This window comes from Sarcophilus harrisii, chromosome 1, assembly GCF_902635505.1.
Source record: "Sarcophilus harrisii chromosome 1, mSarHar1.11, whole genome shotgun sequence".
In the NCBI taxonomy this organism is placed as follows: domain Eukaryota; kingdom Metazoa; phylum Chordata; class Mammalia; order Dasyuromorphia; family Dasyuridae; genus Sarcophilus; species Sarcophilus harrisii.
Window position 1 is genome coordinate 663,544,908 of NC_045426.1, and position 11,964 is coordinate 663,556,871.

The window sequence follows — 11,964 nt, forward strand, 5'->3', positions numbered from 1 at the left end:
AAAAGAGGAGAGGAAAGGAGAGGAAAAGGGAGGGGAGGAGAGGAGAGGAGAGGAGAGGAGAGGAGAGGAGAGAACAAGGAAAAGAAAAGGAAAACGAAAGGGAAAATGAAAGGGAAGGAGAAGGGGGAGGAGAAGGGGAAGGAGAAAGGGAAGGATAAAAGGGAAGAAGAAAAGAAAGGAGAAAGGAAAGCAAAGAAAAGCAAAGGGAAAGGAAAGGAAAGGAAAGGAAAGGAAAGGAAAGGAAAGGAAAGGAAAGGAAAGGAAAGGAAAGGAAAGGAAAGGAAAGGAGAAACAAAAGGAAAAGAGAAAGGAAAGAGAAAGGGAAGGAGAAAGGGAAGGAAAAAGGAAAGAAAAGGAAAGAAAAGAAAGAAAAAGAAAGGAAAGGAAAGGAAAAGTGAAAGGAAAGGAAAGGAAAAAGGAAAAATAAAGAAAAGAGAAAAGAAAAAAGGAAGACAAAAGGAGGTTGAGCAAATCAACATACTTGATATGGTTTCATAGTTGGTTTTGTTAAACTGTTTTCCCTGTCTCCCCTCTTTATTTTTAAATCTTTGTTACGAAGCAACAACAGAATCTGGTAGTATTTGCAGTAGGGAGCATGGATTCAAGAATTAAAGAACTCTTCTTTTAATTCTATGATCCCTCAGGATTATAGAATCTTGGAGTATGAAACAAAATTTTGGAAATGTAATCTTAGAATTTTGAAATATAGAATTTCTAAATTAATTTTTTTCAGTTGTCAAACTTTTACATTTTTCTCTCCTATCCCCTACTTCAAGAAAAAAAAAAAAGCAATCCAAACCCCTTTGTAATAAATATGCCTAGTCAAACAAAACAAATTCCCACATTGGTCATGTCCAAAAATGCATGTTTTATCCTACATCCATCACCTTCTTGACTTTGGGAAGTGACTAACCTGCTTTATCAATAGTCTCCTGGAATCACAGTCATTCTTTGTTTCAATTAGAAGTCTTTAAATATCTCAGAATTCTTCCTTTTTACAATGTCATTGTTTTTGTACAAATTATTATCCTGATTCTCCCCTTTCCTCACTCTTCACCAGTTATTTGAGTGTTCCCATAGGAAGCACAGAATCTTAAAACCTGGAGCAGAATATTAGAATCCCAGGATGTGAAACCCTGAGGCACATAGTCTTCGGAACTGAAAGAGAGAGTAAAGGTTCTCTAATACAGACCCGACTCCACTTTCAGTTCAGGAATCCTCTCTATAACATTCTTGATAGACAGGAAAAAGCAAAACAAAATTCTTGCCATGGGACATCCAAAACATGATAATCTCTTAGCGCTGGTTTAATTGATTACCCCAACCATTTGGCACATAACTGGTACCAGCAAGATTGTATCTGAGAGCACAGAGCTTTGAGGTCCTTTAGAAATATATAAAGGAAAGCATCTGCACAGGTGTTATGTCCCCTTTAATCACAGGCAGACCTCACTTGACACAATGGACAAGTCCCTAAAAAGCTGTGGATAAATTGAATTTTTTTCCCCCTGAAATTAAATCCTACTTTAAATGCATGAAAGAAGCAGTCTGTTTACAGGGGATCCTCTGGGAAATCTTTTTTTGTAATGTGCACAATTGCTCTCTGTTGTATTTTTATATATATATATATATATATATATATATATATATATATATATATATATATTTGTATATTGATGCTGCATTATCAATGCCAAGAATCAAGAATCCCTGGTTTCGAAAGGAAGGATTCCTTCCCCATCCACTTAGATCATAGAGCTATTCTTAAGAGATAGTGTAACTAATACAAGTTAGAAAGATAGATAGAAAGAGAGAGACAGAGAGATGGAATAAATAAATGAGCAAATAAATAGATGAATGAATAAATAAATGTGATAGATAAAACAAATTAATGCTGCTACTTTAAAGTTGAACATTCCTACACTATTCTAGTCTGGTCCTAAGATCATAGATCCAGCTCTAGAAAGAACTTCAGAGGCTACCTAGTACAATCCCCTTGTTTTACAAATAAAGAAACTGAATCACAGGGAGGTGGGGCAGTTTGACCAAAGTCACAAATGGCAGAAGTGGGATTCTAATGTCAGTCCTTTAACTCCAATGGTAGGTTGGTAGGTAACAAGCATTTATTAAATGTTTATTTTGTGCCAGGTACTGAGGTGGAGTAAAGGGGGATTTGTCCATGGTCAGTCACATAGGTAATAAGGGAATAGGAATTTAAGTAAAAAAGAATAATTCCTTCCTTCACAGAGCTTACATTCTAATGAGGAAAGACAACATATAAAAGGGAGCTGAAAAGCTTGCAGATAGAGGGAGGCAGGATAAAAGTGTCTTCTGGGGGAATGATATCAAAGACTGGAAAGTCAGTAGCACAGCTGGGAAGGGAATCCAGACTAGCCAGCCTGCACCCTTCTCCAAAATTAAGACCCTCAAAGGGAACTCACCAGTGCAGAAGAGCTGACCTGATGGTTGAATGATCAGGGTGAGGAGGCACAAGGTGCTGAGGGAGAGCCCAGGGTCAGATTGCAGAAGAAGGATGGTATTTGGTATCCAGAAAGTCAGAAGCACGTTTGGGACATAGCTTTGCTCCTGGCCCAGTAAATTAGACAATAAGTAAATCATCCATAGGAAAGGTGAATCCAGGTAGCTGGAGAGGAGAGGATTTGTGTTAGGTGCCACAAAAGGAAATTGAAAATGATCCATCTAAACAAAGCAGTTTTGTCCAAAACCAATTTTGTCTACACTGAGGCATGATAAGAAAGTATTATGTTGTTATATACTTCAACAACAATATTAGTGATGATCAATTCTGATGAACATGGCCATCTCCAGCAATGAGATGAACCAAATCAGTTCCAATAGAGCAGTAATGAATTGAACCAGCTACACCCAGCGAAAGAACTCTGGGAGATGACTGTGAACCATTACATAGAATTCCCAGTCTCTCTATTTTTGTCTGCCTGCATTTTTTATTTCCTTCACAGGCTAATTGTACAGTATTTAAGAGTCCGATTCTTTTTGTACAACAAAATAATTGTGTGGACATGTATACTTATATTGTATTTAATTTATACTTTAACATATTTAACATGTATTGGTCAACCTGCCATCTGGGGGAAGGGGTGGGGGGAAGGAGGGGAAAAGTTGGAACAAAGGGTTTGGCAATTGTCAATGCTGAAAAATTACCTATGCATATATCTTGTAAATAAAAAGCTATAATAAAAAAGAAGGTATTATGTTGAAAACCAGCCAGAATCAAAAATAAGATTTTGAGCACACTACTTGAAACAATAATAGGGGCTTAATAAATGCTTGTTGACTTGACTTGTCTATAATTCTAGATTCTCATTCTGTTTCAATTTCTAAAATTCCTAAACATTTCTGATTCCAAAATTTTGTGCTTCTAAAATCATACAGACCCAAGTTCAACTCTGCCTGAGACAATCATTCTCTGTGGGATTCTCTCAGCTTTGGTTTCCTTATTTGTAAATAATAATGATGATGATGATGATGATGATAGTCCCTATTTCCCAGAGTTGTTGTGACCCTCAAACAACATTAACATTTGTTCAGCACTTTGTAATCTTTAAGTATTGTATAAATACTAGCTGTTCTAAAATTTTAGGATTCTAGGATTCTAAGATTCTGCATTTTGGATTCTGGGATTCTAAAAATTCTCTCATTTCAAAATTGCATGAAGGTTCCTTACAATTTGAAATCTACAGTTTGATCCTATGATTGTGTCTGAGATTCTAAGATGTGATTCTTATTCTACAAATCTTAAGGTTTGGTATTCTATGAATCAGTGAAATAGATTCAGTATAAATTACATTATAGTGATCTAGTATATGATAAACCCTCAAATCCAAGCTTTTGCTACAGAAACTCGTTATTTGACAACAATTGCTAGGAAAATTGGAAAACAGTGTAGCAGAAACTAGATATAGGTCAACATCTCACACTGTATACCAAGATAAGATCAAAATATATGATTTACACATAAAGGATGATATCATGAGCAAATTAAGAGAAGATGGAATAGCTTATCTTTATGAAAAAGGGAAGGATTTAGGACCAAAGAAAATACAGAGTACATTATGAAGTATAAAGTAGATCATTCTGATTATATAAAATTAAAAAATGGTTTTGTACAACCAAAACAATGCAATCAAAATTATAAGGAAATCAAAAACAGGGGTCAAGTGGGGTAGGGAGGATTTGCCACAAGTATCTCTGATAAAAGCTTCATTTCACAAATACATAGAGAACTGAATCAAATTTATAAAAATACAAGTAATTCTCTGATAAAAAGTTGAAGGATGTGAATGAGGGTTTTCAGATGAAGAAATTAAAGCTCTCTATCCTCATATAAAAATACTCAAAACTACTATTGATCAGAGAAATGGAAATTAAAACAACTCTAAGGTACCACCTAACATCAGCTTGGGTAATATGATAAAAAAGTAAAATGTTGCATATTGGTCTACCTGCCATCTCGGGGAGAGGCGGGGGGAAGGAGGGGAAAAGTTGGAACAAAAGGTTTTGCAATTGTCAATGCTGAAAAATTACCCATGCATATATGTTGTAAATAAAAAGCTATAATAAAAAAGTAAAATATTGGAGGTTGGAAACTATGTGGGGAAATTGGGACACTAATGCATGGTTGGCAGAGTGGTGAAGTGATCCAACTATTCTGAAAGATAATTTGGAACTATGCCCAAAGGGCTATAAAACTGTATATAACCTTTGATCCAACAATATCACTGCTAGGTCTGTATCCCAAAAAGATCATTAAAAAGGGGGAAAGGAAAGGAGAATATATAGCAGTTCTTTTTTATTTTTTTTGTTTTTAAAATTTTTTTAGTTTTTTATTTTCAAAATCTATGCATAGTTTTCAACATTCACCCTTGCAAAACCTTATGTTCCAAATTTTTTCTCCCTTTTCCTCCACCCCCTTCTCTTAGATAGCAAGTAATCCAATATATGTTAAAGAGGTACAATTCTTCTATAGATAGTTCCACAATTATCATGCTGCACAAGAAAAATCAGATCAAAAAGGGAAAAAAATAAAAAGAAAATAGAAAGTAAGCAAATAACAAAAAAGGTGAAAATACTATCTTGTGATCCATATTCATTCTTTACACTCCATTCTCTGGATGTTGATAGCTCTTACTATCACAAGTCTATTGGAATTGGCCTGAATTACCTCATTTTTTTTTAAAGAGCCACGTCCATCAAAATTGATCACTACATAATCTTGTGGTTGCTGTATACAATGTTCTCTTGGTTCTACTCGATTCACTCAGTATCAGTTTATGTAAGTCTCTCAGGCTTTTCTGAAATCAGCCTGCTGATCGTTTCTTACAGAACAATAATATTCCATAACATTCATATACCATAATTTATTCAGTCATTCCCCAACTTATGGACATCCACTCAGTTTCCAGTTTCTTGCCACTACACAAAGGGCTGCTATAAACATTTTTGCACATATAGGTCTTTTTCTCTTTTTTATGATCTTTTTTTGGGATACAAGTCTACTAAAGACACAGCTAGATCAAAGGGATATGCAGTTTGGTAGCTCTTTGGGCACAGTTCCATATTACTTTCCAGAATAGTTGGATCAGTTCACAACTCCACCAACAATGTATTAGTTTTCCAGTTTTCCAACATCCCCTCTAACATTTATTCTTATCTTTTCCTGACATTTTAACCAATCTGAGAGGTGTGTAGTAATACCTCAGAGTTGTCTTAATTTGCATTTTTCTGATTAATAGTGACTGAGAGCATTTTTTCATGTGACTAGAAATGGTTTTAATTTCTTCATCTGGAAATTGTCTGTTTATATCCTTTGACCATTTATCAATTGGAGAATGGCTTGTATTATGACAGTTCTTTTTGTGGTGGCTGGTGATTTGGAAATCAAAGGGTTGCCCATCAATTAGGAAATGGCTTGATAACCTGTGGTACATGATTGTAATAGAATATTATTGTGCTACAAGAAATGACAAGGAGAATGATTTCAGAAAAATCTGGAAGGACTTGAAATGAACTGATTCATAATGACGTAAACTGAAGATAGTACACAGTAACAGCAATATTGTTTGATGAAGAATTCTGAATGACTTAGCTATTCTGGATAGTTCAATGATCTAAGCCAATCCCAAAGAACTAATGAGGAAACATATGATCTCCCTACAGAAAAAGAAATAATACTGATTAAATACAGACAGAAGCATGCGATTTTCACTTTCCTTCTTTTTTCTTTTATTCAAGTCTTCTTATTAAAAAATGAGTAATATAGAAGTGTTATTATACAAATATATAGGTATAACCTATATTTAATTGCTTAACCATCTAGGGGAGAGGGGAAAGGAGGAAGGGAAGAATAGAATTTGTTACTTAAAACTTTAAATGAAAATGTTTTAAAAATTGGAAAAAACCCAAACTACATAAATTTTAAAAAGCAGGGAGAGAAGAAGGGTAAATGGAGTGGGGGAGAGAAGTTAAAAATTCACTGTTGAGTACTTAAGCCATTTGTGCCCGACTCCAGAGGATGCATAGTATTTAACCTTTATATTTCTTTTACAGAGAAATATCAATAAAATTTAAGTGAAAGATATATTATCTCAAAGAAATGTAGCTTTTAAAGTCAACTTCCATTACTTAAATTCTAGAAAGAACTGACTTCAGTCTTTCATGGGGCATTTGATTTGATTTGTAGGAGACTAAATTATTTTTTCTATCTGCACTTCTCCCCCCCTGTTCCACCACAATGCCTCACACTATGCTTCATCTAAGAAATGCTTTCAAAAAATGATGCTTTTGAAACTAGTAATAAAGATGGCTTATTTAAAAAAATAGTATTCTAAAATCTACGGTTCTTAGATTGCCACTTATTTATGTGATTTGTCTGACTGACTTCTTTGGGCCATGAATCTATGTTCATAGCCTGCACCCATTATGTGGCTGCAGAAACATAGGGTTTGGGTCTCAAAGGCTAATGTGGACTCTAACATGTTAGAGATCAGGAACCTTTAATTGACTATAGACTATATCTATGTGGTTGTATGAGCAGCTCGAAGAATATTGCCTTTGTGCCATAAGTTCTCCAAATCTCAGTCATCTTCCAGGGATACTAGATGCTCTGAGAATGGCTGGGGAACCCTTACCTGGGCCCTAGGTTTTCACTTCTTAATCTTCTGAAATATCAATAGGTTCCACCTAAAGGCCCTGAGCCCTCTAACCTTTGCAGGCCCTTACATCTGATTATCTAGGGAGCTCTGAGAAATGTGATTCCCTGAAATTCTTAATTACTTTCCCCCTTTCTTTTGTTACTGATTCAGTGACTACACATTTAAGGGTGGCCTCTGTTTCATCTCTCTCCTGCCCCTTTCTTTCATAAAGGGGTAGCATGTCACAGTAGAAAAGAACACTGCTTTATAGTCACAAAACCTGGATTCTGTTTCTGTAGTCTTAATAATAGCTAACATTTATAGAGTATTTTTAGGCTGACAATACAAAGTGAATTGATAGGAAGTATCTGAGGTGGAACTCAAACTCAGGACATCCTGACTCCATATATAAGCCTCTGATCACTATATCTTCCTGGAAAGACATTTATCTTTTCTGGGGCTCCTTATTCCCATCTGTTAAATGAAGGGCATGGACAATCTACCTAAGCCTCCAAAGTTCTTTTCCCAACTCAAGGATCCTATGAGATCTCAACTTCCACATACTCCAGATCAATGTGATGAAGTCAAATGATATGGAATTCACTAATCTGTACATAATCTATACATATACGCAATCTGCATATTAACTTAGTTTTAAAATGTATTATCTATGTTTTAATTGCTTTTTATCTGTTTTGTTTCCCAATTTCCCAATTTCTCAATTGCATTTTATTTTAAGCTGCACTCTGGAGAATCATGGGCCAAAACTAGTCATAAGTTTGTCACTTCTACCCCAGACCACACCAGTGAGTTTTCAGGCTTTATTTGTTAAAGAAAGTTCTACACCACCCCCACTCCCCAGTCATCCTTCCATGCTTCATTATGTCATGGAGTTGATTCTGGCTCTTGAAGGCTCTACCACCAGAGCTTTCCACCAGATGGCAAAGCCTTTTACCAGATGTGGTAAGTCCTACTCAACTAGAAAGCCTTCAAGCATGAGTCCATGGTGATTTACATTCGGAGAAGTCAGGGTAATGACCTATTTTCCCAGCAATTCTCAAAATACACCTACTAAGTTATAGAGATGTTCCTACCTGGAGAGTACAATGATCTAAGCCATTCCCAAAGAACTAATGATAAAACATATGATTTCCCTACAGAAAGAACTTATACTGATTGAATACAGGCAGAAGCATACAATTTTCATTTTCTTTCTTTTTTTGTCAGTCAACAAGCACCTACTAAGGTACCTATTATGTGCCAGCGCCTACTATGTGCCAGGCACTATGCTAAGGTATTTAGGTGTAGATATATATATATGCAATCTTTCTCATTTTGCAGATAAGGAAAATAAAACCCCGGAGAAGTCTGGGGTTACTTTAATCCAGTAACATTGTTGTTCCTTGAACAAGACAGTCTATCTCCCAACTCCAGGCATATTCACTAGCTGTCCGCCATGTCTGGAATATTCTCCTTCATTATCTCTGCCTCCTGGTTTCCCTAGCTTCCTTCAAGTCCCTTTCACTATCTCACCTTCTACGAGAAACCCTTGACAACACCCTTTAATTCTAGTGTTTTCCCTCTATTAATTATTTCCTCTTTTTCTTGTAGAAAACTTGTTCATACATAATTATTTTCTTCGTCTCCTCCATTACAATGAGTTCTTAGACAACAAAGACTGTCTTTTGCCTTTCTTTGGATTCCTAGTGCTTAGTATATAGTACTTGCAATTCAGTAAACATTTATGAAGCGCCTACTGTGTGTCTAAGGCAGTGTACTAAGAGCTGAGGATATGAAAAGAGGCAAAAGACATCTCCCTTAGGTTTCTCCCAATCTAATAGTGATTGCTTAATAAATGCTTGCGGACTTGCCAGCGAAGCTGTGATTTGCCCAAGATCACAAGGTAGTACTTAACAAAGAAGGTTGTTTGTCTGTAATGTACCTTTCACGGGGAGTCTTTTAATCTTTGATTTTCCCATCACCAGTGCAAAGGAACTGAAGTCTGACGCCAGCTTCATTTCTACTTTCTGTTACCTGTATGGACTACCACTAGAATTCAACTGCTTTCTATGTGTTTGATCTTGTACTTGATGCTCTGGAGACAGACATCTGCCAATCAATCAACGAGCATTTTCTTAACAACCTACTATGTGCCAGGCTCTAGGGGATGTTCCAAGACAAAGAAATGATAGGGAAATTACAAAGTCTACATCAATAAGTAACATAGTAATAAAGCGTGGGATAGGGAAAATAAAACTAAACAATATCTTTGTTGAAAAAGATCTTGGAGTCTTAGTGAACTGATAACTCAGTAAGAGTAAGTATATATAACAAGGCGGACAAAAAAGAAACAGTTGTTGCGAGTCTGCATTACAGAATAACAGAATCGCAATTTATCTTGTTTAAAAAAAAGTTTTCTGTTTAAAGATCGCCAATAAGAGAAACTTACCACCTTTGCAAGAGGCGGCTAGGTGGCGCCATAGTGCATAGAGTGCTGGATCTGGAGTCAGAAAGGCATGTTCCTGAGCACAATAAATTGTGTTTATTAACTGCGTAATCCCAGCAAGTCTCTTAAACTATCTGCCTGAGATTCCTCAGCTGTAAAATGGGATCATAATAGTACCAAACGAGATCATATTTGTAACCGTCCAACTCTTTGTGACTCCATTTGAAGTTTTCCTGGTAAAGATACTAGAATGATTCCTTCTCCAGCCCCTTTTACAGATGAGGAAACGGAGGTAAACAAGGTTAAGTGATTTTCCCAGGATCACCCAGTTTGGTACATGTCTGAGCCTGCATTTGAAGTCAGATCCTCCTGACTTCAAGTCCAGTTGTTTAGTCGCTGCACCACCTAGCTGCCCTATATTTGTCAAGCACTATATACATTGTAATTCTTAAGCAGCTCATTCCATTTTGGGGAAGTTTTCAGGAAGACATGGTAGAGTCACTGGTCCAGAATGAGAGATGCCTAACTTCATTCCCCTGTGCTGGTCAGAACCCTTAGACATACTGGACTCAGCTGTAGGTGTGACCTTTTGGGAAGAATATTGAGAAATTAGAGAGGATCCAAAGGAGAACCATCACTTTGAATGGGATTTCTTTTTCTATCTCTTGCTGCCCTACTTTGTTGGTAATATATTGAAATGCAGGTGTTTGTGTGAGTATATTTTGTATTTTGCAACTTTGCAGAACTTGATAATTATTTCAAGTAGTTTTTTAGTTCATTAGTTGATTAGATCCTCCAAGTATACCATCAAATCACCAGCAAAAAGTGATAGTTTTGTTTCCTCATTGCCTATTCTAATTCCTTTAGGTTTTTCTTCTTTTCTTGCTAAAGCTAACATTTCTAGTACAAGATTGAATAGTGGTGATCATGGGGCATCCTTATTTCAAGAACCACCACTTTGGTGACAGGATTAGAGACCACATTCCAAGAAGATCAATGAAAGGTGGGGGCTATTTAGACTAGAGAAGAGAAGGCAGGGTGGAGTGGGAGGGGAAAGGAGAAGATAATCCTGATCCTCAAGTATTCAAAGGCCTGGCAAGTGGGAGAGGGATCTGACTTCTATTTGGCCCCAAAGAACAGAACATGGAGGACACAGAAGTTGTTGAAAGGGAGACTGAGGCTTTAGAAACAATGAAACTCTTCCTAACATCTATGGCTACCCAAAATGGAAAGCGCTATCCTGAGAGGTAATGAGTTCCCCATCAAAAGGAGCAAAGCTGGATAAACCTGCTAGTCAAGAATATCGCAGTGGTTCTGACACTCCCTGAAATCCTTGAATAAAAGAGAGGCATAATAGGGGAATAAATAGGGACCCAGGAAAGATATAGACAATGTCCTCTTTAAAAAATTCTCCAGATAGGTTGCTTTCCATTGCAGGGGAAGGGTGATATTTCCACTGCAGGGAATTCTTTATAACAGAGAGGTCCCTAACAGGGCATTTCAACAGGCAAAAGTAAGGAAAAAGTACATTTTGGGCTCAGGAGATATTCTGCATGAATACAGAAAGATAGAAGAGAAAAGAGAAGAATGAGGAGCCCTTTAGGGTTTAGAAGAAGAGAATGTGAAATAGGACAGAAAAAAAAAGAGCAGTAGGTTATGGCCAGACTGGGGAGAGCCTTGAATGCCAGGCAGAAGAGTTTGTAAGAATCAGAACCCCCAGCATTTTACCTCAAAATATAATATAAATAAATATTTTGGTTATTATCTATCTTGACCAAACACTCCTTTTTATTCACTATTTTAGTCTTTAAAAAAACCCCAAAACAAAATGCCCTTTTAGTATTTCTTTACCATCTCTCACCCCCAAACTCCCATTCTTATGACTCTCATGGGTCTTAAGTGTTAACCTGCCAGGACCCTGGACCAACTGTTGCTGTTTATTAATGTGCCCTCCATCTTCTGCATTTGCAGGCATTTTTCAGCCCATGCAGTGAGCGAGACGTGGACAGCAGGGTTCAGAGCTGAAAATCTGAATTCATTTCCCCATGGTGGGATGAGGTCTCTCTCACTTGATGCTAAGGTAAGCAATTCAGGGCCTCTGCGTGGGAATTAACGGAGCTGAAGGAAGTCGCTACAGGAGATGGGCTTGGGTAGCAGAGGGCCCTCTCAGCAACATGATGAAGCTGGCCCACTGGGTGGCCCAGGCAGGAGGGGACTTAGAAATACACTGCCTAGAGGAATCCCCAGGGCATCAGATGGAGGAACGGCTGCAGAGCGGAAAAATTATGTAAAATGCACCATTCGGCCGACTTGGAAATGCTACAGAAAAGCAATGAGAGAAGAAAC